The sequence below is a fragment of the Giraffa tippelskirchi genome, chromosome 4 (assembly GCF_054371585.1).
Source record: "Giraffa tippelskirchi isolate mGirTip1 chromosome 4, T2T-mGirTip1v1.2.pri, whole genome shotgun sequence".
Lineage (NCBI taxonomy): Eukaryota > Metazoa > Chordata > Mammalia > Artiodactyla > Giraffidae > Giraffa > Giraffa tippelskirchi.
This window is the reverse complement of record NC_137278.1, coordinates 159,116,619-159,132,484: the sequence shown is the minus strand read 5'-3', so window position 1 is coordinate 159,132,484 and position 15,866 is coordinate 159,116,619.

Below are 15,866 nucleotides of genomic sequence, written 5' to 3'. Positions count from 1 at the left end.
AGATTTTTGTCACCCCAAGCTTGTCTCTTCCAGGCTCTCTTAATATTTTCCATCATTCACATACACATCAAACAGATCTCCTTCAAATACCACTTTTCTCCTCTGCTGAAGAATCTAGAAAGATTCTCCACTGCCCATCAAGTCACTGTCGTAGCAGCATTCAAAAACAAACCTAGTTATATTCCTCTTTTCCCTGCCCCCCTTTCCATTCACTGTGGACAGCTTCTTAAAGTTTCCCTATAAGTTCTGGGCTCTTCCTGCCTTTTTATTTTCTTTTCCCATTCTCCTAACTTCCTCACTTCTTATTCAAACCCCACTCATCTTTCAAGTTCTACTCCCAAGAAGGCTTCTAGTAACTCCAGTCAACATGGATCTCTCTCTTTCCTGTACCACTGAGTTGAGGGTATTGTTAACTGCATGGAGCATTTGGCTGTATAATTCTATTTTGTTCTCCATTACAGCTGTGTATGCTTTGTTCCCCTCTCACCACTCCTTGTTTCTAAATACAAGTCTCTTCAGAGAGCAAACCTTGTCATAATCCTAATTTGTATTCCCTACCACATTTATCATGCACTGGAAACACAAGAAACACCTCCTCAATGATTGACTGGAAAGAAATCAAAATGATAATTATAAATAGATATGATACAGTTTTTAAAGAATGCTAGAGAGGAACTTACATTGATAATACTTAACTGGCATTAATTTTAAGATATTCTCTATTATAAGTAGCAAACATACATGCATTTCAGATCTCTCATTTCAAACGCACCTCCCCCAAATGAACTCAAAGACTTCTTTCTTCAAAGAAGAGTTGGAAACAAAGAACTAAGCATGGTTCTTAGGTTTCATACCTTCATATTCCAGGGTTATATGGCAGACAGACTCTAAGATGCTTTGGATATAATCTCAATCAACCCCAAACCTATCTGCACTACTTTGACAAACTCTGCATGGCTGCCCCAAGCCTTCAGACCACGAATAACACAAGAAAAGAGGCTAGGTTCCTCCTGAAGCTACTTAAGGAGGGAGTGGTGAGGGACTGCAACAGAGGCATCCTTCTTGAATTGTGAACACAGAAACTCTCACTTGAAAATGTAACTCTGACTCTGAAGGCTGTTTTACATGGCCTTCTTGATAGATTTCATCCTGCAAATACTTTGAAGTGCACCTACTGCTTTTAACTTTTAATTTAAAAATAAAACAACAAAAAACTGTTTAGCTCTTCCCATTTTTCTCCCTATTTATTTGAGGTCAGCGTTTTTGCACAAAATTTTGTAAGTTAATTTTGAGAAGTGAATTGGAAAGAGTTTTCAAAGGGAATTGTATGTAATGATGTTTTATTGTATTTTTAACAGTTACTCAACTTCAAAAAAGTTTTTTAAAGTTATTCAATTTGAAAGTTATTTAATCACCCCTGCCTTGAGATATTCATGCCCTTATGTAATCCCCTTTGCTTGAGTGTGAGTGGAACCTATGACTTGCTTTTAACCAATAGACTACGGCAAGGGATGGGATGTCATTTCCATGTTTATGCTACATAAGATTATAACTTCCGTCTTGCTAGCTAACTCTCTTTTGCCTTTTCAGCTGGCATGGTCTGATGAAACAAGTGGCCATTCTGGAGGCTTACCTGGCAAAGAACTGAGGGTGGCCTCCAGCTAACAGTAAGCTAGGAACTGAGGCCCTTATAAACAACCCTCCAGAAACATAACTCTGCCAACAAACACATGAGCTTAGAAGCAGATTCTTGCCCACTTGATTCCTCAGATAAGATCCAGCCCTGACCAATACCTTGACAGCCCATGAGAGAACTTGATGCAGAGGCTAGCTAAGCTGTACCCAGATTTCTGACACATCAAAGCTGTGATGTGATCAAGGATGTGTTAAGTCACTAAGTTTATAGTAATTTTATGCAGCAACTGATAACAAATATAGGCTGTAAAAGATAATCTGTGTGATTCTTCCTATTTAAGATGTACCTGTCAAAAGAACCAATCTTGTTATTCAGCTATTCAGTGTGGAATCTCACAACATGGAAACTCATGCAAGCATGCTGGAGAGATTGAGAATATCTTATATAACATCTGGTAGAAGCTTGAAAGTATAGGCAACTATCATTAAGCATTTACATCATAACTTTGTTTGAAATCCTGATCCCAGTGTTCAAAAAGTAAAATTTAGAAGAGGCTGGGAACTTGTTTACTTTAAAAGAATCTATATCAGGGACTTCCCTGGTGGTGCAGTGGTTAAGAATCTGCCTGCCAATGCAGGGGACACAGGTTCAATCCCTAGTTGGGGAAGATCCCACATGTCACGGAGCAGTTAAGCCTGTGTACTGCAACTACTGAGGCCCATGCCCATGATCCAAAAACAAAAGAAGCCACTAGATGAGATGAATGCAGAGAGGAGCATGAAAGCATATACCCTACCACATGTAAAATAAATACCCAATGGAAATTTGCTGTATGACTCAGGGAACTCAACCCAGGGCTCTGTAACAACCTAGAAGGGTGGGAAAGGGTGGGATGAAGGAGGAAGGTTCAAGAGGCAGGGAATATATGTATACCTATGGCTAATTCATGTTGATGTATGGCAGAAATGAAACCAATATTGTAAAGCAATTCTCCTTCAATTAAAAATACAAATTTTTTTTTCTTAAAGCCACCACAAAAGAGAAGCCTGTGCACTGCAACTAGAGAGTAGTCCCCTACATGCTGCAACTAGAAAAAAAAAACCACACACAGCAAGGAAGACCCAGTGCAGCAAAAAAAAGAAAAAGAAAAAAAAAGAGAGTATGTCAGATGTCTCTGACAAAGGCTACACATTTTTAAAGGTGCTAAAACTACATAGCATAACACAAAGGTGAACATTTCATGACTAAGTATATGAATTACATTTGATGTACATTAATTGGTAAACATCTCTGACCAGATACTCAATGGGAGAGAAAACTGAAGGGTTCGAAAAGCTAAGGAGTGGAGAATTGCTAATTAGAAAAAAATTGTGGCTTCTTTTACAGGTTTACATCTCATATCACTACATAATTGGCTCTTTGTTATAGTCTGGTTTGTTATTATTTGGCAGCTGGGAGAACCCACAGACATTTTGAATGTTTCTCCTAAGAATTTATGATTTATTTGGTGAAACAGCAGTTCCTAGATTTCTGGATTTCATGAACCAAGGGGAAAAAAGTAGCTGGGTGAATAGATGGATTGAATACATTATCATAGACATTAAGCTTCATTTTGCCAAATTAGGATGTAAAAAACCACAGACAACAATGTGTTTCACTGTCATTTCATAAGGAAAGGGCAATTTAACTAGAAGTAGTAAAGCCATAATCTCAAAATAAAACAGAACTTTAATTTCAATAAATCCATCTTTAAGAAAAAATTCATCACATTGTGCATATTTTTCTCTTTTCCTGGTAGTTCATCACAGCATTTGGGAACCCTGGGCTAACAGAATATACTAAATGAGCAAAAGCTATGAAAACATTTAACCTTAAGACTACCTACAACACCTCCAAGGAGGTTTAACTTGTTTAGGAAATTCAAGATGAACATTTTTTTATAAAAAAGCCCAAAAGTATAAGTGTCAATAGCAGGTGATTACTGAGTTTACCAAAGGATATGTGTTTCTTTCAGCCTCAAAGTACATACTCAGACTTTTTAAAGTATAGCGATTATCTGGCTCAGATATTATAACAAAATTCTTCCCCATTGCCCCACAGGACAAACATGGTTAGACAGATGATCACTGTCTCAGTTGTCTGTTCTTCCAGGAGGACAGGTTTCTGTGACCCAGAAATGACAGTCCAGCCACCACAGTAGCCATCTAGAATTGAGGCATGGAAGCTCAAGAAAACAACCGCTGGAGGCCTCCACACCCAAGCCTGAAATGTCAAGTGACAGCAAGCATCACACCCACATTTTACACCCCTCCCTAAAGAACTAAACTAAATCCCCACAGGACCTACAAGCCCCCAGAGATCAACAGACTCTCTGGTTCACTTTGACAGCAGAAGCGCATCATGACTTGGGTAGATGTCTCAGCCTCCAACCTGTGAACACATCCATCGGTGAAGGTGCAGACTGCTCAGCCACCAATGCGGATAGGACTTTGGAACAGATCACAGAACTTAATCGCAAAGCGCTCAATCCACCCACGGATTTAGTTCCTTTCCCTTTCTTTGGAGGTGACCTCTCGTGGTGCCTCTGCTCTCTCAGACACCTCGGGGAGCCCCGGCTGAAGGCAGCAGGCCGGGCATCTGCTGCGGGAAAGCAGTACCTAAGACGGATGCTGGGGCCAGCGTTAAGCTGACTGGCGCACATTAAAATGCAACAGAAGACTGTGTTTGTCGCAGTGGCCCTCTCCTGCAGTTGGCTCCTGAGGAATAATGATGGCTTACTGACAGAAGCAGGAACTCTGCCCCTTGATAACATTGTTGCACTAATGGTTTGAAGTGGCCCCACCGTCGCCTGCGTTCGACGGGGAACCGCAGCCATTCACGCTTTCAGGCAGGGTGCTGAAAACAGACCCATAGCCACGCACAACACCGGCCATTCTGAAAGGCTTAACTCAAGCCTTTTCTGCCATAATTTCCATTGTCCTTCTGCCCCCACTGTTTATATAATATGTCTAGGAGTGGGACTGTAAACTAACAGTACATTCAAGAGCCTCAAACAGCAAACACGGTAGCTGAGTTTTCCGGGGAGAAGATTACCAAGCTTCCTACAGAGGCAGGCACGCCAGGGCACACACAGCCACCTGCCTTATTAAAGCCGCCCTTTCCTGGGAAAAGAACATTGCCAGGGAAATAATGAATTAATTTGGCATTTCCTTCGGTCTCACTCAGCATGCAGTGTGCTTCCCTAAGCATGAAAACAGCGCATCTTTACAGAAACGTTTCTAAAATGATCTGCCGACTCATAGAAAAGATCAATTTGAATAGATTCCATCCCCAAGAGGGCAATTCAATAAGAAAAGTTTTCAACTCAAGTCAAGACAGATTGTCCAACTAGTTTTCAAGCCCAGCATAGACCATTATCTTTGTCCATATTTCAGCTTTTCGACCCTATCTCGTTCCCTATCTTGCTATGTATACACATGCACATACACACATTTATTTGTAGCTCTTGGTATCCTGAGAACAAAGCTCTTGCTATGTCAGCACAAAGGCTATTGCTGGTGAAGTGAGAAAAAAGAAAGTGTGCTCCAATATAGCAAATGGAAACCTGAAGTTATTGAATGTGACTTTTGCCTGAGAGACTACATTTGGATTGTTGAAAGTGAGACTAAGAGAGATGAAACAGTATTAAAACTGGGGGGGGGGGGGAGGCACTGGTTGGAGGAGGATTGAGAAAGAGTGAGACAGGTTGAGTAAAATGCTAGCTGGTGAGAACGGCATTGAAAACACAGAGCTGAGAGATGAAAGGCCATACTTAGTGCAGAACAGCCAAAATGGAATTAGACTTTAAAAGTACAACGAGCATATTAAGGGCCAGAAGCCATGCCTTTTGACAAGGAAGTGACAATTACAAATGGCTAAGGAGACGATGGAAATCCAGAAGTCACAACGTTGGGTTGCTGAGAAGGGAGGCTGGAACACCCCGCATCGAGTACAAGAGGACAAAATATATAGCCCACTAAGCACTAGGATGCAGTAGTGAAAAATCCAACAGCTATGGTTTTTTCTTTTTCTTTCATTTGCAGATCAAGTGTATTTCCCAGGCTGGTTTTTGCCTGGCTTTCACCACAGAGACCTTACTGCTAGGAAAGTAGAAAGCTAAAAACCCTCTAAATCCTGATTCCAGTATTCTCTGAATTTTCTGAGCCAATAACTTATGATACCATAGATACAGGACTTACTTTTGCCATCTTCCATCTCCTAATAAGTGCCTGAGAACAATCTGTCCCAAATAACTTTAATACTTACAAAATCAGGAACCATGGCTGGTTAAGTTAGCTCAAAAGGGCCCCATAGTAAGAAGCAGAGTAGAAAGTAGTGGCTTTCAAATATGGCTGCCCATTAGAATCACCCATTCCAGTGATGCAGGTCAAAGGACACAAATTTTCAGTTATCTTGATCTTGGTAATCATTCTATTATATATATATATATATATATATATATATATATATATATAATCACATCAGCTATTCCTCAATAAAGTTTTAAAAAAGAGAAAAAGAAAAAGGAAGACCAGCAGCACACATGCATACAATATCCCCCATTCCAGGCTCTATCCAAGACCAAGTAAGTGAAAATGTCTGGGGTGAGACAGAAGCATTCTTTTCCTTTTAAGTCTGAGAACTGCCAGTATTGAGAAATCCCTGTGGCCTCATTGACTTTGACCAGCTCCATACCCCTGGATGGCCCTCTCAATGCTATCCTGTCCAAGCCTTTAAATAGTGATCAGTAAACCTTAGAAAGTTGCAGTGACAATGTAGACAGCTCAGCACCGATCCATCTTCTCACCTAGTAGAGCCAATTTTAGGTACCAATAGAGTCAAGAGCTTGACGATAAAGGCCAATAGAGGTGGTTTCAGAAGGCAAACAGCAGATTCAAGTCTACGAGAGAAATCTACCCCTGAAATAAATGTGAGCTTTTATGTCCTTTTACCTAACCTCTTGTATATATCCTTTAAACACTACTGCAGGTATCATTTTAGGGCCCAAAGTGGGGAGGTCTTCTACTCAATTCTGTGGGCTGACAAACAGCAAATGGACTACTACTGATGCTTTTCTGACCTTTGGGATTTTTGCTGTATGTTTAGTATTCTCCCTTAGTGAGAAGTAACTCAGTAACAGTCAAGGTTTGCTTTGACCCCACAGGCTTTGTCTTTGTTTTTAGGGACCAAAATCAGACTATTTTAGTCTTAGACTCCTTTACAGCCACACTAGAAACTCTATTAACTCTGGGCAGAGAGCAATTCCAAAAATTCCCTTCTCGATTTTTTCCTTCATGTCAATTAAAGCCATAAAAGCTGAGGGAGCTCTTTGTTAATCCAAACATACAAAATGATACTAGATATATAATGTTTTCTATATTGTCATATATTTGCTACATCATGCACTACAAAGCCTTTAACTACTGTAAATTTTTATGATTCCATCCTTTATGAGGATGATTTTGTCAGTCCTTACTTTAAAGCTTACTTCTGAGTCAAAACTCCATCACCTCTGGAAGCTCTTTAACATAATTTCCTCTGCAACATTCTCCTTATTTCTTAACTCGTGTAGTTCTCCTGAGTTATTCTGACATTTGTGCTGCTATATCTATTTTAAAACACTTGCAATAGCCTCCCCAGTGCCATGGAATGAAGTTCAAGCTCCACTGGCTGCCTTTCCAAATATTCCATAATCTGATTTCAATCTTAGTTCCAAGGCTTTTAGTCAACTGATTTCTAACTATCCCTAGAACATGCCATGTACTGTGCAGGTGCAATTCCTTAACTCTACATTAGACTGTTGGGTAAAAGGGTTCCCTTGCTTGATCTTAGGTCATGAGTTCTTAACCTGAAACCTATCCATTCCTTGGGATCCTTAAAAGGATTTGTGAGGTGTACATACCTCTTGAAATTATTGTACAAAATTGCGCACGCACAGAGTAGGCGGGATCCTTGATGAGTGGACTGAATCACGCCTCCCTTTATTCACGTGCTTGTGTAGCTCCCTCCTGTGACCTTGGGAAAGCTTTGTGATCTACATGAACTAACAGAATTTGGAGGAAGTGTCAGTGTTGAGATCTGGTCTTAAGATTTTAAGACTTGAGAAAAGCCAGTCACCTGTAAAAATTCCTGTGACTCTGAGACCACCAGACTGTGGTCAGGGGCCCCTCCAGCAGCCACATGGAGGGGCCCCTGAGGAAGACAACTGAAGCAAATGACCAAAACTACCACCAGCTTCCAGCCATGTGAATGAGGCCGTTTTGGAATTCTGGCTGCACCAGTGTCCCAGGTGACACCAGATGAACCAGAAGAATCACCTATCAATGCGTGCAATCATGAGAAATTTTTTAAAAACAAAAACTGTTGTTTGGGGGTGGTTTCTTCCACAGTAATAGACAATAAAACAGAAGATATGTGGGTGCAGATTTTTCTGGGAAAAGGATTTAGGTTCTCAAAGGAATTAGTGCTACAAGTTAAGTATCTTTATATGAGGAGGTCCCTGGAAAGCATTTAAAATAGTACCAGCCATATGGTAAACACTCAGGAAGCCTTTAGCTATTATTATTATGATGATGATGATGTAGCTAACTGTCCGTTCTAAATATTTCAAGGAAGAATTTCAGGAAGGCAAGTCATCACTATGGTTGAGAGAGAAGCAAAAATTATCATAAAAAAGAAGCAAAAACAAAAATCTGTGCATTAAATCTGACAGGTGAGTAAAAAATAGGATTAAGCAGCCCTGAGTCAGGAAATTAAAAAATCAAGTGAGCAAAGTTTGAAAAGATCATATGGGAAAGTTCAAGATTTAGCTTGAATAGAAAGTGTGCACTAAGAAACCCCCTTGCCCACCTCTATGTGAAGTACTGAACTTCCTCCGGGACCATTTTGAACTGATCAGCTTGGAGTAAAGGCTCTAGGATGGAAGGAAGGAACTAGGATGGGTGAAGATGGGGCTGCCTTTTGGATGGAGAGGAGGTAAGTTGTAGGAATGCATGTTCACCAGCCTCTACATTTTCAGGAAGGCTCAGTGAGGTCACTCTCCTTGAGTGACCAGGGATGGGAAGGGTATTGAGACTGGTGAAGGTTCCAAATATCCATCATGGGAACAGAGAAAGCTGCCATCCAGAGATGAGTGAAATGATGGCCAGGCAGCACGGAGGGCTTAATGGTAGTTGTGGGGCTTAGAATGAACTGTAGGTCACTGCTCATAAATGGACATCTCACCAGAATCCTTCTTTGATTTGCAAAAATGATAAACACTCAGTAATCTGTGTCTGGAAATTATGGGTGGAAGCAGGATGGCCCTTTGCCAACACTGTTGTCAGGAAGAACTGGACACTGGGTTGGAGAGCAACCCACATGACCATTGAAGTCCCTCTTTGCACAAGGACTTCCTAGCATCTGCTGACTTCTTGACGTTGGGCAGATTACTTAGCCATTCTGTGCTTTAGTCTCCTCATTTGGAGACTCAGATGACTGCTTTTGAGGATTCCATAAAAATCATGCATTTAAAGGACTTGTTACAATGTTAGCTATTATTAGTATTGTTATTCCATAAACCAAATGTAGTAGTGTCTTTTCCTTTTGAAGACTCAAGTCCTATTCTTTGGAACATCTTGTAAATTTTATATCTCTCCATTATTAAGCACATCCAAAGATTGTTCCTTTAAAATAGAAACACTCATCTCTGTGCTTACATATTCATATAGTAGTTTCCACAGATACTGTCATCCAAAGCTACTGGAATTTGTTGTCAAAAGTTATGTCCAGCTTTATACATTTATTCTTGGATTTCCCATCCACACCGATAAAGAGTTGAATTCTAGTGTGATTTCTCCAGTCAGCCAATGATGTTTCCCTTTCCTTTGGGGATGAAGTGATCATACACACACACACACACACACACACAAACACACACACCTTGAAGAGTTTGAATAAGAGAATTCATATAGTGTAAAAGTCAATGAATATAAAATCTCACCAGGCTAGCTGTGATGGTTAATTTCATGTGTCAATGTGGCTGCAATATGTAGCCCAGCTATTTGGTAAAACATTATTCTCGATGGTTCTGGAATGGGGGTAGTGGATGAGATTTACATTTAAGTCTGTGGACTTTGAGTAAAACATATTGCCCTTCCAATATGGATGGGCCTCATCCAACCAATTGAAGGAATGTATACTACAAATGACTGAATTCCTCCAAACAAGAGAGAATTTTGCCAGTAGATAGCCTTCAGACTTTGTCTGCAACATTAGTTTGTGTCTCCAAACTGCCAGCTCATCCAGCAGATTTTGTATTTGATAGTCTTCATAATCATCTGATGGAGAAGGCAATGGCAACCCACTCCAGTACTTTTGCTTGGAGAATCCCATGGACGGAGGAGCCTGGTGGGCTGCCGTCCATGGGGTCGCGAAGAGTCGGATACGACTGACGCGACTTAGCAGCAGCAGCAGCAGCATAATCACCTGAGCCAGTTCCTTAAAACAGATCTCTCCGTATACATACACATGCATCCTATTGGTTCTGTTTCTCTGGAAAACCCTGACTAGTACACTAGTTATTTCTGATGTTCTCCTGATGGGCCACTTGAGAGCTGAACATGATCAAAGCTTATTTAATGGAGACTTAACTGGTAACAATATATGGCATACCCTTGGCCCCAAATTCTTTTTTGACTGTGAATTTATGGAAATACGGAAACATTTCCTCAGGAAATCATGGGGGATTTTAAAAGGCATTAAATCAAATGATGCCCTTTGTGTTTGTGAATTTTACTCTTCTATGGCAGCACCATTCTGTCTATCAGATTGTGGAATGCTTTACCTCTACAATGACAGACTTGGGTTCTTGTAAAATCTACATTTTGCCCAAGGCTTTTTATAAGCATAGCAAAATCTGCCATCTCAGAGATAATATTCTTTCCACGTCACCCATATCTGAGGGCCTCTGGTTTCCATGCTAGCTAGCATTTCTCTCATACTTCAGGCAATACAACTCTCTGTGTTATTTGTCAGAAAGGCTCCATCACACATATCCAGGAATCATTTGCCTTAGCGACAAATGCAGTGAACAGTGTGCTGTAAATAGAAATGGCTCCTATCCATTCTTTCTGTTCCTTTTCAGATAATAATGACTTTCTGTCTACCCTTTAAATGAACATTTCTTGACTTAAGAAACATTTTTTTTTAAATCACTAAAAAACAAAGTGATAATTATTCATCTAATTTTAATTTCCCATCATGCCTTGGTTTAATGACAGATTACTCTTTCACTGTATTTGCTCATTATCTTCCACTTTCTTCTGTCCTTCCATATTTGCTGTTATTGGTCTTTGTCAGTTTCTGTTTTGCTGCTCTTACCTTCTCCGTTTTCTCAGACCTCTCCTGTTTTTTTGGCTCAACTACAAATAGCATATAGCATTCCATTGTTTTTAAATTCAGCTTTTGTCCACTGAAGCTCTCTCCCCTAGTTGTGAAAATATCACCTCTTCAAATTATACTCCCACCAGTAATTTTATTCCCCATTCCTTAGATAACAATTTCTTATTATCTCCTTTCTTCATAGTCTTTTTCTTAGTAGTTGAGAAAATTAGAAAAAGTCAGCTAAACAATTATCATTTCTAGCTGTTCATTATCATTCCTTATAATTATTAATTACAGGAGATGTGGATTCTGAGTAATATGATCCATTTCTAGTTGTAGGATCACCAAGTCTTACTCTTAACTTCTCTGCCTTCAGCTTGTTCATCTGGAAAGGGAGTTTTATGACAATGATAACATGTGCCTCGGAGGACTGGTGCTAGGATTACATAAGATTAGCATATTAAGCATCTTATAAACTATGAAAGTGATAATATGAAGTTAGTATCTAGTCATCCAGGTGTGTATTCACCCAGAGACTTACTGTGGATTAAAAATTAAATTAAAAACTCTGCCATAACAAGTAAATAAAGAAACTAAACAGTACACAATTAACAAACTTGGTCTCAATTGTGCTACATTCTTTCTGTCACCAAGAAACTAATTAGTACGACATAATCACATACTTCCTGCCCAGTAAACATACAAGTCCCAGAGGAACAAATGATTTGTATCATGAATCGCTGGCCACTGCTTACTGGTAATTATCATATAAATGAGGTTCTTCAAGTTGACCTCTGATTCCCCAGTCCTTTTCTGAGACAGCAGAGATACACCAGTTATGCAAAAACTTGATAAAATTTAAATTACTTTTCTATTTTCTAGCCTCGCCTTCAGGATATTCTTTAGAAAAAAAAAAAGATCACCACCCTTAAATAAAGCCCATCAAAACAGATACTAAAATATTAACGTACAGTGGTATGTATAGAAATGGCTTCCACTATTAAAAAAAAGAAAATCAAGAAAATCTTTGGGACTCCCCTAGTGGTAGATCTGTGCTTCCAGTGCACGGGACACAGGTTTGATCCCTGGTGGGGGAAGTAAGATCCTGCATGCTGTGTGGTATGGCTAATAAAAGGAAAAAAAGAAAATTCAAGAAAATTTGTAGTAAAGCTGGGGAAGGGAATGGCAATCCGCTCCAGTATTCTTGCCTGGAGAATTCCATGGACAGAGAAGCCTGGTGGGCTACAGTTAGTGGGGTCACAAAGAGTCAGACACGACTGAGTGACTAACACACACACACACACACAAAACTCCAAGAGTAAGCATTCATCTTAACTGTGTTCAAGTGTTTCTGGAGGAGCCAACCAGACAAAGTGACAAGAAGACACCCAGCTCTAGCCCTGATTAGCCCTAAGAATACTGTCAGTCACCTGACTTATCTCACTCCTAGTGTCTTTCTTTGTACAATTAACCAATTGGATTGGATGATTTTAGAGTTCTTTCCTGTCTTCACATTCTTTGTCTTGAGGAACAAAATATACACGAAATGTACCTTAAATATCATCTAAAACAGTTGTTCTCAACAGGAGCTGCACACTGGACTCACCTTGTTAGCTTTAAAAAAACACTGATGCTGGGGCTCCACCCCCAGAAAGCAGGAATTAATTGGTCTGGGTGCAGCCAGGCTGCTTAGGATTATAAAAGCTCTCATGTTTAGCCAAAAGAAGCACTACTTAATTACTACAGCCTTTTTGGATGTGGGGAGGTTCTCTCCTTTTCTCTCCTCATTTGAAGAAGCTAAATTATCTCTCTGAGGCTGCCTTGTCATTAAAACATAGAGACCTGACCTACAGTGTATGACTGCAGAGACCCTGAGTGAGATAGTAGCAGTGAAGGCTCCTGGCGGGGTACTAGCTCACAGTACAGATGCAACAAAGGGTCATTTATTTCCTTCTACCTGTTTCCTGAGTCCCCAAGACCTCCAAGACCTGGCCTGCCCTCCACTACTTACCAAATACTGTTAGGTCTTTAAAAGAACTCAAATTTTCTTAAGTAGAATCTTTCAAACTATTCCATCAAGTCAAACGAAAACACAGTGAAGGCAGAAACCCCATTACCATTATTTCCCCAATACTTAGAACAAATCTTTATTCAATAGAGAGATGAACTGGTCAGTGTTTCTTTTTTTCTTGTGACTGCACTAGGTCATCATTGCGGTGTGCAGGCTTTCTCTAGTTGCAGCACATGGGCTTAGCTGCCCCCTGCGGCATGTGGGATCTTACTTAGTTCTTCAACCAGGGATCCAACTGAAGTTTCTTGTGTTTGGTAGGCAGTTTCTTAACTACTGGACCACCAGGGAAGTCCCCTGGTCAGTGTTTGTATAGGTCTCTGTCCCTCCTGACACCCCCAACACACACACATACACACAGACACATACACACAAGCTTCACCATCTTTCCTTAACTCTGCTTTTCACTGATGTATAGGATCTGAGCTTCATGAACCATCTTTTTTCTTTCTCCTCATTATAGTTTCTCTACTACTTGGAGGTACTACTGTATAGATTGTGTTGTATAGATAATGTCATATAGAAAATCTCAATAAAATGTCGGTTGGATGCATGAATAAATGGACTCCAATATTTCCTTATACATGAGTTTGGAATATGATTAGAGAAATATTAAGTAATGATAGAATTAGAGAAAACATACCTACAAAGCTGACTTTTTGGTTTGCAAAGCCACCTGAGGTCTGTTTTTGTAGCCCCAGTGATAGCCTCCATCCAGCAACAGGAGGGCCCCCAAATCAACAAAAAGATGATGGCGAAAATTTTTCATCACACTGAGCCTCCACAAGAAGAGTCTCTGCTCAAAGTGTTTGCCAGCCCAGGCCTTGATTTCAGAGACCATTATGTGAAAGACACGCAGGGCCAGAAACAGAAGAAATGAACAATATTCTATCAGCCAAAGCTCTTAGTCAATCAGAATAATTCCCATGTTTTCTCTTTCAAGAGGAGAATGTAGAATGGAGGATGGTTAAAGCCTTAAGTTATCAGCAACAAGAAAAAAAAAGACAAATTTCTAATGTTCCAGTCTTTCCAACCATCAGCTCCAATAATAACAGTGTCTACTTCATCATTTTGTTCATACAGTCAAATACTCACTGAGGATTTTGACCAAGCATCTTCAACTACCCGTCTGATTGCTGAACAAGTCAGGCTGTCTTTGGCATTTTGTTCCCGTGCTCATTGATGACTTGAGAAACAAGTGGGTTATGAAATACTTAACAGTGGGTATGATCGTTGAACTGTCTGGCATGCCACTCTTACGTGCCTTTATACATCAATTCAGCACAAAATAATGTTTATCTCGACTAATCATATCCGAAAATTACAGAGTGAATAATCACTCGTCATTATGGAAACATCAAGGGAGCCCATCTTCATGCTGCTCTACACGGGTCGCTTTCTAAACACCCCTCATGTTCACAAGTCTAGAATGAATAGGAAGGAAATACTCAGAACAAACCAGACCACTTTAAAGAAGCAAAGTTCTTTTTAAAAGATGGAGTAAATAGGTCATGTTCTTCCTCAGGAGACCAAACTGTTAGTCCTGGGCACCACTAGACAAGGAGTGGGGTGGAGGAAAAAAAGCACAGCTCTTCCCCAGGGAAACAAAGGTGATTCATCCGCCTTGAGCAGGGCCTCCTGCTCATTAAGCCCACCAGGGAGACGTTTAGTGAACTTGAGCAGCAATTTGCTAAATGAGTGGTAATTTCCTTAATGAATTTTTTCCCAAAACCTTTGTGAAGACAATTAGGTGTAATTTCAGAGGTGAAAACAGGCCTAAAGGGGCCAGAAATGACGTGCTCACAGTCACACCATGAACTTTAGAGATTCCAGTTGCTTCTTTTTTTTTTTTTTAATAGAATTGCTTTTTATTTTTTTTTTTTATAAATTTATTTATTTTAGTTGGGGGCTAATTACTTTACAATATTGTAATAGTTTTTGCCATACATTGACATGAATCAGCCATGAGTTTACATGTGTTCCCCTTCCTGGACCCCCCACCCACCTCCCTCCCCATCCCATCCCTCTGGGTCATCCCATTGCTCCAGTTGCTTCTTAAGTCACTGGTCTTCACTCTCGACTCTAAAAAAGAGATGATGAACTGGGGTATTTGTATCTGAGCAACTGCCATAGGCTTGCTTCCAGAACCATCTGTGTTATTAACAGGAACCTGCCTGATACAGTCACATTTTCTTTCTGTCTTTTACCTGCTACTGTTGGTTATTCCCAGATGTTGACTAACAGATGTTGAATAATTTCAAAACTAAAAGTCTAGATTAATCACATTCTACTGAAAAGGCAATTCACTGAATATGTAGATTTCAAAGGAATATCAGGATTCATTTCCATTGTCCCTTACTTTTTTAATGGCATGCAGGTTAAAAAGCAGTGAAAACAGTTTCCCTGGAAGTATTTTTTGTTTCTCTACAGAGGAGGATCAGAATTTTTTTCTACCACCTCATCTTTTTTCATTATCCCTTTGAATATTGTGGCAATGCTGAGAATGGGAGTTAACCGATTCTCTTGTAAGTATGGGAAACAGAATTGTGCAAACAGTCCTGAGAATTACAAAATCCTGGGTTCAAATCTCAGCTCTGCTACTAGTCTTGAATAGATTCTTTCACAATATCGCACTGCTGTTTCTTCACTTATTTATAAAATGTGAAGAATGATATCTACTGCACAAGGTTGGTGTGCACACAGAAATGATGGCTACCACACATACTGCTTGGCTCATCAGAGTTTGTCTAAGTCATGAGG